We start from the raw sequence: 13,871 nt of genomic DNA, 5'->3' as shown, positions 1-13,871 counted from the left end.
AAGTCATGGCTGGGCAATGAGCTCAGCCTCACATGAGATCTGAATTCTTCCATCCTTGCACAGCTTGTCTCAGTCCGTGTGGCTCTGGATCCCAGAGAAAGGGGATGGTTTGTTTCAAAGGAAAATACGGCTCCCATTGTTGCAGAACCATTTTGGAACAATAGTGCATTGAGACGTTTAGCTGTGGGCCAGCGAAGGGGACTTCCTAGAAATTGGAATTCTTAACCTTTGAAGTACTATGGTTACTTCATCATCCTTATTCTCCCTGGTCTGGCTGGCTTAGCATCATAAATGTCTATTATGTTCAGTCTCAGAGATAGAGATATTCAATACAAAAACTGGTTGAGACCTTGCATATGAGAACATTTGTACATGCAGTGCTGCTTAGACCTAACCAATTTAATATTTTGGCACTGTACCAGTTGTTCAGATCATGGCTCAATTACTTTGTAAACTAAAACATATCAGACGGTTTGAGGCAGTGTGTGTGTGTGTGTGTGTGTGTGTGTGTGTGTGTGTGTGTGTGTGTGTGTGTGTGTGTGTGTGTGTGTGTGTGTGTGTGTGTGTGTGTGTGTGTGTGTGTGTGTGTGTGTGTGTGTGTGTGTGTGTGTGTGTGGCGGGGTATGGGTTAGAGAATGGAGGTCGTCATCTAAAAATAGTGACCTTTGGACTCGCCGTCCACAGAGCAATGTGTGCACATCCTGAACTCTGACATCCCAGTAAACAGAGCTGCTTCATAAACATCTTTAATTGCTGCTTGGTAGAAACTGAGAATGTCACAGACTGCAATAGCAAATAGTCGCCCCTTAATTAGACAAAATAAAGTTTTATTTGAACATTTACAGTGCCTTCGGAAAGTATTCAGACCCCTTGACTTTTTCCACATTTGTTACATTACAGCCTTATTCTAAAATGGATTAAATAAATAAAAATCCTCAGCAGTCTACACACATTACCCCATAATGATGAAGTTAAACAGTTTTTTAGAAATGTTTGCTAATTTATAAAACTTTAAAAAGATACCTTATAAGGCCCCACAGATGTCAGTGCATGTCAGAGCAAAAACCAAGCCATGAGGTCGACGGAACTGTCCGTAGAGCTCCGAGACAGGATTGTGTTGAGGCACAGAAGGAGGGGTACCAAAAAATGTCTGCAGCATTGAAGGTCTGGAACATAGTGGCCTCCATCATTCTTAAATGGAAGACGTTTGGAACCACCAAGACTCTTCCTAGAGCTGGCCGCCCGGCCAAACTGAGCAATCGGGGGAGAAGGGCCTTGGTCAGGGAGGTGACCAAGAACCTGATGGTCACTCTGCCAGAGCTCTTTAGTTCCTCTTTGGAGATGGGAGAACCTTCCAGAAGGACAATCATCTCTGCAGCACTCCACCAAGCAGGCCGTTATAGTAGTGTGGCCAGACAGATGCCACTCCTCAGTGAAAGGCACATGACAGCACACTTTGAGTTTGCCAAAAGGCACCTAAGGAGTCTCAGACCATGAGAAACAAGATTCTCTGGTCTGATGAAACCAAGATTCAACACTTTAGCCTGAATGCCAAGCATCACGTCTGGAGGAAACCTGGCACCATCCCTACGGTGAAGCATGGTGGTGACAGCATCATGCTGTGGGGGTGCTTTTCAGCAGCAGGGACTGGGAGACTAGTCAGGATCGAGGCAAAAATTAACAGAGCAAAGTACAGAGAGATCCTTGATGAAAAACGTCTCCAGAGGGCTCAAGACCTCAGACTGGGGTGAAGGTTTACCTTCCAACAGGACAATGACCCTAAGCAAACAGCCAAGACAACGCAGGGGTGGCTTTGGGACAAGTTTCTGAATGTCCTTGAGTGGACCAGCCAGAGCCCGGACATGAACCCGATCAAACATCTCTAGAGAGACTTAAAAATAGCTGTGCAGCAACGTTCCCCATCCAACCTGACAGAGCTTGAAAGGATCTGCAGAGAAAAATGGGAGAATCTCCCCAAATACATGTGTGCCAAGCTTGTAGCGTCATACCCAAGAAGACTTGAGGCTGTAATTGCTGCCAAAGGTGCTTCATTTTTTGTAAATTAGCAAAAATGTGTTTTTGCTTTGTCATTATGGGGTATTGTGTGTAGATTAATGAGGAAAAAAATACAATTAAATACATTTTTTAATAAGGCTGTAATCTAACAAAATGTGGAAAAAGTCAAGGGGTCTGAATACATTCAGAAAGGCACTGTAAATCATTATAGGTAAAGTCATCTTGTTGAAATTATATGTACGGTAGTACAAGTACTGTACAGTATATGCCTCTGCCATGTTCTCAACATATCTGCACACACACACGCACACACACACGCACACATACGCACGTACACTCATACCAACACACACTACAAATCAAGTAAAGTAATATAAAGCCTAAAAGCATAGTATGCACCTGTAATTATCATGGATGAAATATCCTGGATGACCTGGAGAGCACATTATAACATTATATCAGTATTACCATGCTTGTAAAGTCTTTCTTTTTTCACTTCTTTTTTTTATTAAGGCAGCATTTACATTCTGTGTATAATGCAGAGGAATCTGTGAAGCACATCGGCGTTGCCTCTAAACGTTTAAGATAAAATAAAGTTTGGGGGGCTATGCCAGACACTTGGCTTCACTGCACATTTAATCATTCATGTGGATCCGATTAGTATTTTTTGTCCTTGTACAGTCTCAGGCACACATTAATTTAGTAAATCCCATTGAGCAGCCATGATCACAGTAAGCAGCGTTATCCACACACTTCTATTCATTTAACACAGATGAATAAATGGGAATGTTTTGGAGCATTGATTAGCAGCAGAGTTTATATCTGACAGTTAGATTGCAGGGTACCCAACAAAAATCGTCTCCACTGCAAGGTACCCAGTAATTTAATTCTTGGGTGAAATTATTATAATTTATTACAGTGTGTGGACCCTAATGATTACCGACATCAAATGGAAATTATAAATTCTAATTAAGTCTGCATCTCCTCGCAATGCTCATCTTCACAGTGTTGAGACCCTCATCAGCACTGGCTGAAGTTTGAAGCAGACGTCCTCCTCCTCTTTTCTTTCGTATCATTTTAGTTTTCATTTATTTACCTCCTAAGACAGACTTGCTTATTTTTATGTTTATCATAATGTGTGATTTAAGCTGTCTCTACTTCATTTCAGCAAGGTGTTCATTACATGTTCTTATTTTTTGGTTTCCTATCTGAATAAGCCTTCATTATCAGTTGATAAACTTGCCGGTGTAGGTATAGGCTGTGTAACATTAGAAGTTATTCAACGTGCTCTTTTATGGTTCAAGGCAGTCTGTTTGAAGGAGGTAAACATTTTATTATTTCTTTGCTTTTCAGTTATTTCTTTGCTTTACAGTTTTTTCTATAAATGTAGAAATACCAGAAAAATTATGTCTTAAACTTTCCAATTACTGTACCTCAAACATCCTGGAACAAGTTCTGAACCCTACTGATGTCTTTATGTTAGACATTAATACACATTTAATGAAGTTATTAGTATTAGAAATGTAGTATAGCAACAGCCTCAGCTGCCTTAATAGGGCGGAGAGAGGAGTGGAGGGGGCGAGAAAAAGTACATTTTGCTATCCAAGCATTTAATTGTGGTAGTTGTTAAAAGTGACCTTGTGGGGTAGAGAGAGAGAGAGAGGAGCTGGAGTCTGGAGCACAGTGGAGCAGCACGGTACGGCAGAGCACAGCGGCTGGCTCCTTCCAGCTGCACACATGGCATCCATCGGGGGCACAATCACGCACAGTCCCAACACCTCAGGCTCGGACATATGTTGAGTTTTATTTCATTCTTCTGACATTAATCCTATTCACCAGCTGTTCTGCCAGCTGCCACTCTCCGGCTTAAGAGGAGATTGCAGTTTTGGGGGCTCTGAGTCCTGGTTTATCTTGGCTCCTCATCTCCCCTCACTAAGTTTTGATTGGATTTTTCCTCCTCTTCCTTCTCCAGGTTCCTTGAGCTACATACTTCCTAGCTTCTTGCTATCTTTCTTTTTTCTTATTTCAACTTTGTATTTTCTCTCTCTCCTTCATGTAGATAAGAGAGCTTTAGGGTTGTGTTTTAAGCTGCATCCAAGCCCTTCTCTGGCCAGGGGCCCTTTCAGATTGCTAGCTGGCAGTACTGCGGTGTTCACTGCCTGCCTCTCCTCTCTTCTCTTGTGGACCGGCTCACATTTATAATTCACACACAGTTCTTTCATATGGTCACCACTATCTCATAACAGGCTGCACAGAGACCCACTCCTAGGGGGCAAGGTAGCTGGCACTCCTCTCCATGTACGCAGGCTGGCCAGATGCTGCTCCCCAGCCAGTCCCTCTGGTCTAGACAGGATGGAGAGAGTGCAGAAATCTCACGCTTTTACACGCTTAATGAAGGAGGGAATCTAACTGGGCTTTAGCATGTTTATCCACGTCCTCTAGTAGCATTTCCTTTGGATTAGCTTCGCCTCAGGCTTAACAGTTATCAATATTGACATATCAGGCCTGACATATTTCACATTTATGTGCATTGTCTGTAAGCATTTCCCAGTGTTCTCTGTGTAGTTTCTGCTGAAGTACTGCTTCATGAACGACGGGCCGGGGATGCATGAATTGATCATTGTTCACTGCTCACTTTAATAATTCAAGGCTGATTGCCACAAAGTCCCGCAGTAAAATGGATTGGGAGAGGTCACGTGTTGCCCTGCTCAAGAGGTGAAGCCTCTTGGGAACGGTTAATTCATATACAGTTTGCTTGATAGACACGTGTCCTATTTAGAGGTCAGCTGTGGAGCCTTGGGCGGGTAGCGGATACCAGAGCCTGGAATGACTGGGTCACTGCTGTAGGCTTAGCACCTCGGCTCCTATGGACAAAGAGAAAGCAGGGCGAGTGGTTACCTCAGCACTAACAGCCCCTGGCCAACCAGGACATTTCTCCTACTAACCTACAACAGATTGTTACAAATACACCTTTCGTTAAAGCTGCCTGGAGATGTAGGTTTAGGTCTATGTTTAGGTCTATGTTACACACACACATACCACTGAACATGAGGATTGCAGCTTTTGCCCTCTGACTTAGTTGAATGTCTTCTGGTTTAGTACATCCAGGTGGACCTTTAGCCTCTCAAGGTCCCTTTAAGTGTGTGTGTGCACAGGTCAGAGATTGTTTAACGTTATCCTCATGTCGTTAGCAAAATCTTCCAATGACACCTGACCTCTAACAGAGATCCCAGGCCCCACCCCTCAGGCTTACGGACGTGAGTGTGTAAGGACATAAGGGTGTGTGAGGGGTTCCTCCTTGAGCCTTAGTTGCAGAATATCCCAGGCTGGTTGTGTTCTATTTATAGTGGCTGTTGGCAAGCTAGGATGGTGTCTATAGGGGAGTCTACAGGTGACTAACAGGGATGCTCACCAAGTGGAATAATGAATAGTATTAGGTGTCAATTAAATCAAGCCTTTCCCGAGGTGCAGGTGCTCCACAATGTACTGGCACATCTCAAGGAGCCAGGCCTCTTCACCCATGCATGCCAACGGCTTCATTTGCATATTTAAGAGCTGAAATTATTTAACTGAAGCAAAAAGTCTTGTGGAAATGATAGAGGTTATTAAAACTGTTGACAAGGAGGCAAGGTAATTGCCTGAAAATGAGCAACGATGCCACTGTTGTACACAGAATAGTGTTGTTTTTTCTCTCTCTCCTCTCTTTAGCGTTTGCATTGTGCACTGCCGCCCGGGAGTGTGTAACCTATTACGTTTAGATTGCTCCCTTGCAATTAGTGCCCTTTTTGTCCTCCCTTCAATAAGGCCATGATTATGGAGACTTCAGGAGGATCTGCATTCCTCATCCAACAGCTGTTGTCTCTGGAACTACCGGTGGAATGACAAAACATGTTTTCTCACTGCGTTTCACTTTTCTGCCGGCTTCTTGTAATTATTGTGTTTTATTTGCTGCGATGATGGGGTCTTGTTTTTACTGCCTCTGTGATTAAGATATTCACAAGATTCCCTCAGAGTTGGAGAGAATCTTTTTGTAAATCTTGACTTTGAGTGAGGTAGATTGGGGAGAGTAGAGACTGGGGAACGGGTCCATACAGAATGAGGCAGATTGGGGAGAGGAGAGACTGGGGAACGGGTCCATACAGAGTGAGGTAGATTGGGGAGAGTAGAGACTGGGAAACGGGTCCATACAGAGTGAAGTAGATTGGGGAGAGTAGAGACTGGGGAACGGGTCCATACAGAGTGAGGTAGATTGGGGAGAGGAGAGACTGGGGAACGGATCCATACAGAGTGAGGTAGATTGGGGAGAGTAGAGACTGGGGAACGGGTTCATACAGAGTGAGGTAGATTGGGGAGAGGAGAGACTGGGGAACGGGTCCATACAGAGTGAGGTAGATTGGGGAGAGTAGAGACTGGGAAACGGGTCCATACAGAGTGAAGTAGATTGGGGAGAGTAGAGACTGGGGAACGGGTCCATACAGAGTGAGGTAGATTGGGGAGAGGAGAGACTGGGGAACGGTTCCATACAGAGTGAGGTAGATTGGGGAGAGGAGAGACTGGGGAATGGGTCCATACAGAGTGAGGTAGATTGGGAGAGTATAGACTGGGGAAGGGGTCCATACAGAGTGAGGGAGATTGGGGAGAGTAGAGACTGGGGAACAGGTCCATACAGAGTGAGGTAGATTGGGGAGAGGAGAGACTGGGGAAAGGGTTCATACAGAGTGAGGTAGATTGGGGAGAGTAGAGACTGGGCAACGGGTCCATACAGAGTGAGGTAGATTGGGGAGAGGAGAGACTGGGGAGCGGATCCATACAGAGTGAGGTAGATTGGGGAGAGGAGAGACTGGGGAACGGGTCCATACAGAGTGAGGTAGATTGGGGAGAGTAGAGACTGGGGAACGGGTCCATTAAAAGTGAGGTAGATTGGGGAGAGTAGAGACTGGGGAACGGGTCCATTAAAAGTGAGGTAGATTGGGGAGAGTAGAGACTGGGGAACGGGTTCATACAGAGTGAGGTAGATTGGGGAGAGGAGAGACTGGGGAACAGGTCCATACAGAGTGAGGTAGATTGGGGAGAGTAGAGACTGGGGAACGGGTCCATACAGAGTGAGGTAGATTGGGGAGAGGAGAGACTGGGGAACAGGTCCATACAGAGGGAGGTAGATTAGGGAGAGAAGAGACTGGGGAACGGGATTCGTATTGTCTGACTAGGACCGGATCTGACTGAGCGATTCTCAGGGTTACAAATTCAGCCCTGAGTTAAATAGATAATAGAATGAGGTATTTTCATTTAGAGTGGAGAAGAATCGTTTCAAATTGACTTGTTGCCCTCATCAAATTGAACACAACTTGCTTTATTCTCCTAACCTTGACATATTTGTACACCTATAGCTTCAGCCTAACGCTTTCATTCTAGGAGTCTTTCTTTTTGCCAATATTATTAAAAGCACTCTAAAAGTTCTCTGAAGATAATTATGAACCTAACTACCACTATTTGTACAAGTGTGTCCTCCAACTCAGCGAGTCCTCTAGCTAGCTCACTGAGAGCACTCCTACTCTAAAATGCTGCCTCTCACTGGGACCTTAATAAAAGCTACCCTCCATCCAGCCCACAGCCTCTGTTTATAAGGCTCTGCCATACTGAGGAGAAAATTATTTATTTGGCCAATGTCAGTTGATCATTGATTTAGTAATGACATGTTTCCCCCAGAGGCTCTAACCACTAATACTGTATACAGGACTGATGCTGAGCCTGCTGTGACTCTCACAGATAGCTCTCTCTCCATCCTCCACCACAATGAGCCGTCACTTAGAGCAAAACAAACACTCCACTAGCAGCCACTAGTCACGTACATTATCTGTATAGAGAATATCACAGACTGAGAAATAATGCCTACTCTCAGTGGCTGTTACTGTATGTATGTTGAAGCAGCAGCAGTGATAGAGTGACCTGGTGGACAGACAGAGAGTGGGATGCTGGCTGGATTCCTGGCCGGGTCAGGGTTGTGTTGTCATCCTTCAGGATCTCTCTCTGTCCTGTGTGGGTCTCAGTGTTGAGAAGGATTGATGAGGGGAATCGCTTCTTCCTGTTGAGGGATTACAATAGGCGTGTGAGTGAGTGAGTGGGCCGCAGGCTGCAGGCAGGCAGGGGGGTGAGGGCACGGAGTGGAGGGAGGGAGGGACAGATGTGTTGGCATAGGGCCACCGGGCATGGCCCACTGAGAGACAGAGAGACAGACAGGAGGACACCCAGAGACTACTGCCCCCACAGGGAGGAAAACACAGTCTCATGATGCCTGGGAAAAGAGCTACGGGTACAACTCACTCTGTCTATCCTTCCGACTGTATGATAAAACACACAGAAGATATGAGACACGAGGTTGCCTATTTAATGTGCCTCACGTGGCTTTATTTAATGTGTTCTTGGTTGATAGACCAATGCCAATCGTTAAAGTCATTTCCCAAGTAGATAACATGAATCATGAATCATTAAGATATTATTTTTACGGACCATTTCAAATCCAAATTGACAAGGTTTGATTTGCTTGTTAGTGTATTTATTTGTGCCGTCTGTGTTTTCCTCTTGGTGGTTTGAACTTAACCGTGCGGTGCATCCGATGACACTCTGATTGAACCACTCTGTTTAGGGCCGCAATAAAACAATACATTAGTTAACAACTCTCCCTCAGCTTGGCACATGCAGAAGTCTTTATGACCAGCTTGCACTCACTTTATTAACAGTAACTTATTACTACATGCTCAATAAAACACTAATTCAGCTTTATAAACGGTTGCTTTAAAATGTTTGAGAGAGACAGAGAGATGAGCTTTTATTTATTTGATCTTCTAAAGAGGCTGGAGGTAAGATTGTCAGCAGTGCTTACCTGCCTCTTAGGGTTACACTGTTGTGGTTTTTGTTCAACATGGGATTCTGGCAGTGCTCAGTGCCAGGTGCTGAAAGCCTTGTTTATACCAAACACTAGCCTAGAAATATCCCTTTGTTCAGATTTATGAGCACCATTAGTTCTTGTTTGAATGTAGTGAAAGACTAAGTCTAATGTAGTCAGCTCATCTTTGCTCTAGGTGTCTCAATCCCTCTGACTTTTCACCCACATCAGACAGATTACAGGATAGCTGCATGAACAAGCTGTGTACCAGATCACAATGGAGATAGTAGATAGAAACATATTGTAGTTGGCAGTATCAGGTCATTGGCAAGCTTTACATTGCAACATGGGTGCCACTAGGAAATGAGCAAGAAACTTGGAAGAAGTGGAGACGGGGCGGGGCTTGTATCCAGCTCCGTAAAGCCCTAGAGAACACACAATGAGGAAGAACAGACAGTCTTAGGGGGCTGGGCCCGCTCCCCACTTCCTCCTCCAGGGGAACACATTCCGGAAACATTCTGGAGTAGTTCTGTCTCGTATGTTGCTATCTGTGCTAGTGGCAGAGCAGTGGGGGTTGCTGCCAGGCGAGGGTCCCCAGGGGCCTGTGGTATCGGCGGGGCCGGAGGACTGAGGAAGTTGGTACGGGTCCAGTGGGGCTGGCCGGGCTCAGTGACAAGCTGAGCTGTCTGCCGCGGGGACGCTGGGAAAATGTAAATAAGAGTCTGATAAGAGCTATTGTTTTCATTCCATTCTCATCCTGTCTCAATGGGCTCCAGAGCGGCACAGCATTTTACCTCAGAGGAGAGAGGGAGAGAGAGAGGGAGGGAGAGGGGGAGGAAGAGAGGGAGAAAGAGAGGGAGGAAGAGAGGGAGGGAGAGAGGGAGGAAGAGAGGGAGGAAGAGAGGGAGGGAGAGAGGGAGGAAGAGAGGGAGGGAGAGAGGGAGAAAGAGAGGGAGAAAGAGAGGGAGGGAGAGAGGGAGAAAGAGAGGGAGAAAGAGAGGGAGAAAGAGAGGGAGAAGGAGAGGGAGGAAGAGATGGAGGGAGAGAAGGAGAAAGAGAGGGAGGAAGAGAGGGAGGGAGAGAGGGAGAAAGAGAGGGAGGAAGAGAGGGAGGAAGAGAGGGAGGGAGGAAGAGAGGGAGGGAGAGAGGGAGGAAGAGAGGGAGAAATAGAGACGGATATATTTTAAGAGTCCCCCTTAGGAAAATAGAAAATAAGCTCAATGGGACTCTTCATTTATCTTCATTTAAGCGTTTTTCAATGACAAGCCAACTACATAATTCCACTTTCTGAGGACTTTGGTATCTCTATCCCCACAAAGATAGACAAAAACCCACTGATATTGTCAGCCACAATGCAACATACAATATATACATTGTGTTGGTTTTAAGATCTTCAATATAAATCACCTGGATTTGAATATACTACCTTTTCCTATGAAACATATCTGGTTTTGATTACAAGACCAATGAGGTGTGATAGTTGTATGATTTGTTACAAGCTCTGTCTAAAAATGAACACTGTGCACCTACTGCTCACATCTTAATATGACACTAACTATTATTCTGATAAAGCAGTTTCCATTGGCATGTTTAATCTCCCAAGAGAAGACGGACAGGAATTTGAGAAATTAAAACAGCACACACACACACACACACACACACACACACACACACACACACACACACACACACACACACACACACACACACACACACACACACACACACACACACACACACACACACACACACACACACACACACACACACACACACACACACACACACTACTATTAATCTAAATTCCTCTAAAAATGGTTTAGCCTTTCTAAGACTGCTGTGAAATAAGCCAGACGGCTGTGTGTGTTTTCCTAAAGTATGCCTTCATGAAAATTATAGCAGCAATATTTTCATTTGGGTATGCCTATTTCGTTCTAAGCTGTTGGAGCATTGAAAGGTGTTTCTAAGTTATTTTATACACTAATTCAGGCCATTATTCACTCTTCCAGGTGGAAAAGAGAAAGCGCAGGCAGGCAGGCAGGCAGGCAGGCAGGCAGGCTCTCTCTCTTGCACATTCCAGCTGTAGGCTGTCTTGTGTGAGGGCTTGGCAGGTTGTGTCTGGCCCAGGGTTGGGGATGGAGGTGCAGTATGGAGGAGTCAGGGAGCGGCCACTTTCAGGGGAGGAGGAGAAGGAGGAGGAGGGAAAAGTGGGAGGGGTGGAGTAGAATGGGAGCTGGCACCATATTATCTACAACAGTTGGTGCATTCCTTAATGATCAAGTGCGGGAGCAGCATCTGTGGTGATGTGTGTGTATGTACATACATCTGTGTGTGGGTTTGTGCGAAAGCAAGTGTGTATATATTAACATGAGTTTGTGAATTTGTGAGTGTGTGTTTGTGAATTTACAACCCTTTCACAGTGCTGTAAAATAAAACATTTCTGCCTGAGTTGGTAGAGGAGTGTGTTGATGTTGTTGTGTATCTGTACTGAGGGAGGGCTGTTATCTTGGGGAGTGTGTTGATGGGGATAAGTCCGGGAGGGAGAGGAAGCTTGCTCACCCAGGGGTGAGGCCCATGGAAGAGGAGCGGAGCTCAGTCACTCCCCCTGCCCTCAACCCCTGTGTGTCTGTGATTCCACTACCAGGCGGGGAAGCAGGGAGTCAACACACACACACACACACACACACACACACACACACACACACACACACACACACACACACACACACACACACACACACACACACACACACACACACACACACACACACACACACACACACACTGCTCCTCTCTCATCCCGGGTCAAGGGGACAAACTGTGAGTTGGGGATTGGAAAGTCAATAAAGCAGAAGTAATGTTATAATGACCTGAGCCTGTGATGTCCTGTTGGCCTCTCTGCCACGGAGGAAGTGGACAATCAAACAAAATGGCCACTCCGCTTGATCTTTTTGAAAGCCAACGTTAAACAGAGGCAGGCTAACCATTGAGCCCCTATTACTCCCAGCCTCCCAGTCCCTCTGAACTCGATGTGTTTTCATAGTGAGGTATCATGTTTGGATTGTGGAAGTGAAGGGTGAGGACATTACACCAGGATAAAAGGAATCATCAGCTGTGTACTTTCTAAACTGTTTACTTTCTAAATCCTTTCTCTTCCTCAGTCAGAGGAAGAGAGAGGATAATAATGGGAGAATGATCCAAACCATTTTGGATCTCTCTCTCTTATCTCTCGCTCTCTCTCGCATGTCTCCTATTTTGTACAGTATAATGTAAGTTAATATATCTGAAACATGAACAATCAAATTAAATATAAAATGTATTGTATAATGCTACATCTTTACACAACAGATCTTGATCTAGATGATAATTGTAGTCTGTACGTTCCACTGCCTCCAGAGCACATGATGACTACAATAAACTGAAAACACAAATCACTAAGACAATCCCTGAAGGCATCCAGAAGTATGTTCTTATGAATTGTACCCTTTAGTTGGCAGAAGGAGACCACAAATGAGCCATTGTCAGGAGAGTGGTTAAGCCATTCCTGATGGAGCCCCAGGGCTTTCTGTGAACTGCAACAATGTCTGCTTTTGCTGTTTGCCCTTTACTCCCTTTCAGAGTGAACAAACCCTGTCTTACACCCCATGATGTCATCTTCAGGCAACATGACACTTGAAGACAATCTGTTTAGGGCTCCTGTTTTCAGGAACAGTCATGTCAGTTAACACGGAGCCCGACTTAGAAACAGCAGCAGCATGGTTCTATATTTACTAGAGAGTAGACATCATTCCAGAACAGTTGACATGCGGTCTTAACTATCCATCAAGCCTTAACCAGCAGTATGAAGGTATGAGAGGAGATCTAGGACTGCTCTGATGGGTAAGTCAGGCATCAGCTGGTGGGTAAGTCCACGGTGGCAGCACCACTTTGTGAGTAGGAGACAGACAGATAGATAGACAGACAGACAGACAGACAGACAGCAGGGCCCTGCTCAGTGCACATCCTGGATCTTGGTATAGTGGCCTGGCTGTCTTAGTGCAGTTCAGATGGCGGGCAGCGTGCCTGGGAGCCTGCAGTTTGACTTGGGGAGGGAAGGGGAGGGTGGAGGGGATAGGAGGAGAGAGGGGGGTGGGTGGTGTTTGATGGGAACAGGCTGACCTCTGCGCAGTGCGGGGATCAGCGAGGCCCGGGTCGGCTGGGCCAGCAGTGTGTTCTTTATCAGCTACCACAGCGACAGCATGGCAGATTCCAGCCATTCCTCCACTGATTCATTGTCAGCCGGACAAATGTTAATTGTTTTCATCACTGGCGGCTGTGAGAACGCTCGGACACACCCTGTCTCACCCCTTACCTCCTTCTTAATGTCTCTGCACTGTCTCTGCCCTTACCATGGCTATACTGTCTGTCTCCCCGCTCTCTCACCCCATCTATCTGTCTCACCTTTTACCGTCTTCAATGGGTGCTCAAGAGTGAATGTGTTTTAATCTACCATCAGTAATTAGAGCTATACAGTTGGGAAAGAAGTGAATGGTTTTTAGTTGTAATTAATAATATTCACTCTGAATGACAAGTGACATTGTCTTGTTTTAACCAAGAAGCTGTCAATATTTTATTTTGACCGTTGGGGACAAGACACCTTTAGTGTGTATGTGTGTATTAACATACACAGCTAGATTTGACAAGGAGTGTTGATGGGTGTGTTAGTTGTGTTAGTATTACTGGAGTGCTGAGGCATGCGTGAGAAACGGACACTTTTGGCATGTGAATGACAACAGAGAAAGCACCTCTCTTTAGAAAGATATTTCCTCCACCTCCATGTTGTTATGAGAAGAAAAGGTTCAGGCTCCTTTTCATTGTTATACAAATACCAGTAATTCAATTCAAACTGAAATTATATGAATGAAATTGGAACCTTCAAAATATTATCGTAAAAATCAAAATACATAAAAATCGAATTTGGATTTGACGTACC

General features: G+C 45.2%; 1 protein-coding gene across 13 annotated transcripts in view; it reads left to right on the top strand.

The window, feature by feature from the left end:
• The window catches only part of LOC129834602 (transcription factor SOX-6-like), a 159,705-nt gene that overhangs the window by 89,933 nt on the left and 55,901 nt on the right, over positions 1 to 13,871 (top strand). The gene's annotated exons all lie outside the window — the stretch shown is intronic.

Source organism: Salvelinus fontinalis, chromosome 35, assembly GCF_029448725.1.
Source record: "Salvelinus fontinalis isolate EN_2023a chromosome 35, ASM2944872v1, whole genome shotgun sequence".
Classification (NCBI taxonomy): domain Eukaryota; kingdom Metazoa; phylum Chordata; class Actinopteri; order Salmoniformes; family Salmonidae; genus Salvelinus; species Salvelinus fontinalis.
This window is presented reverse-complemented; position numbering and strand designations above follow the sequence as displayed.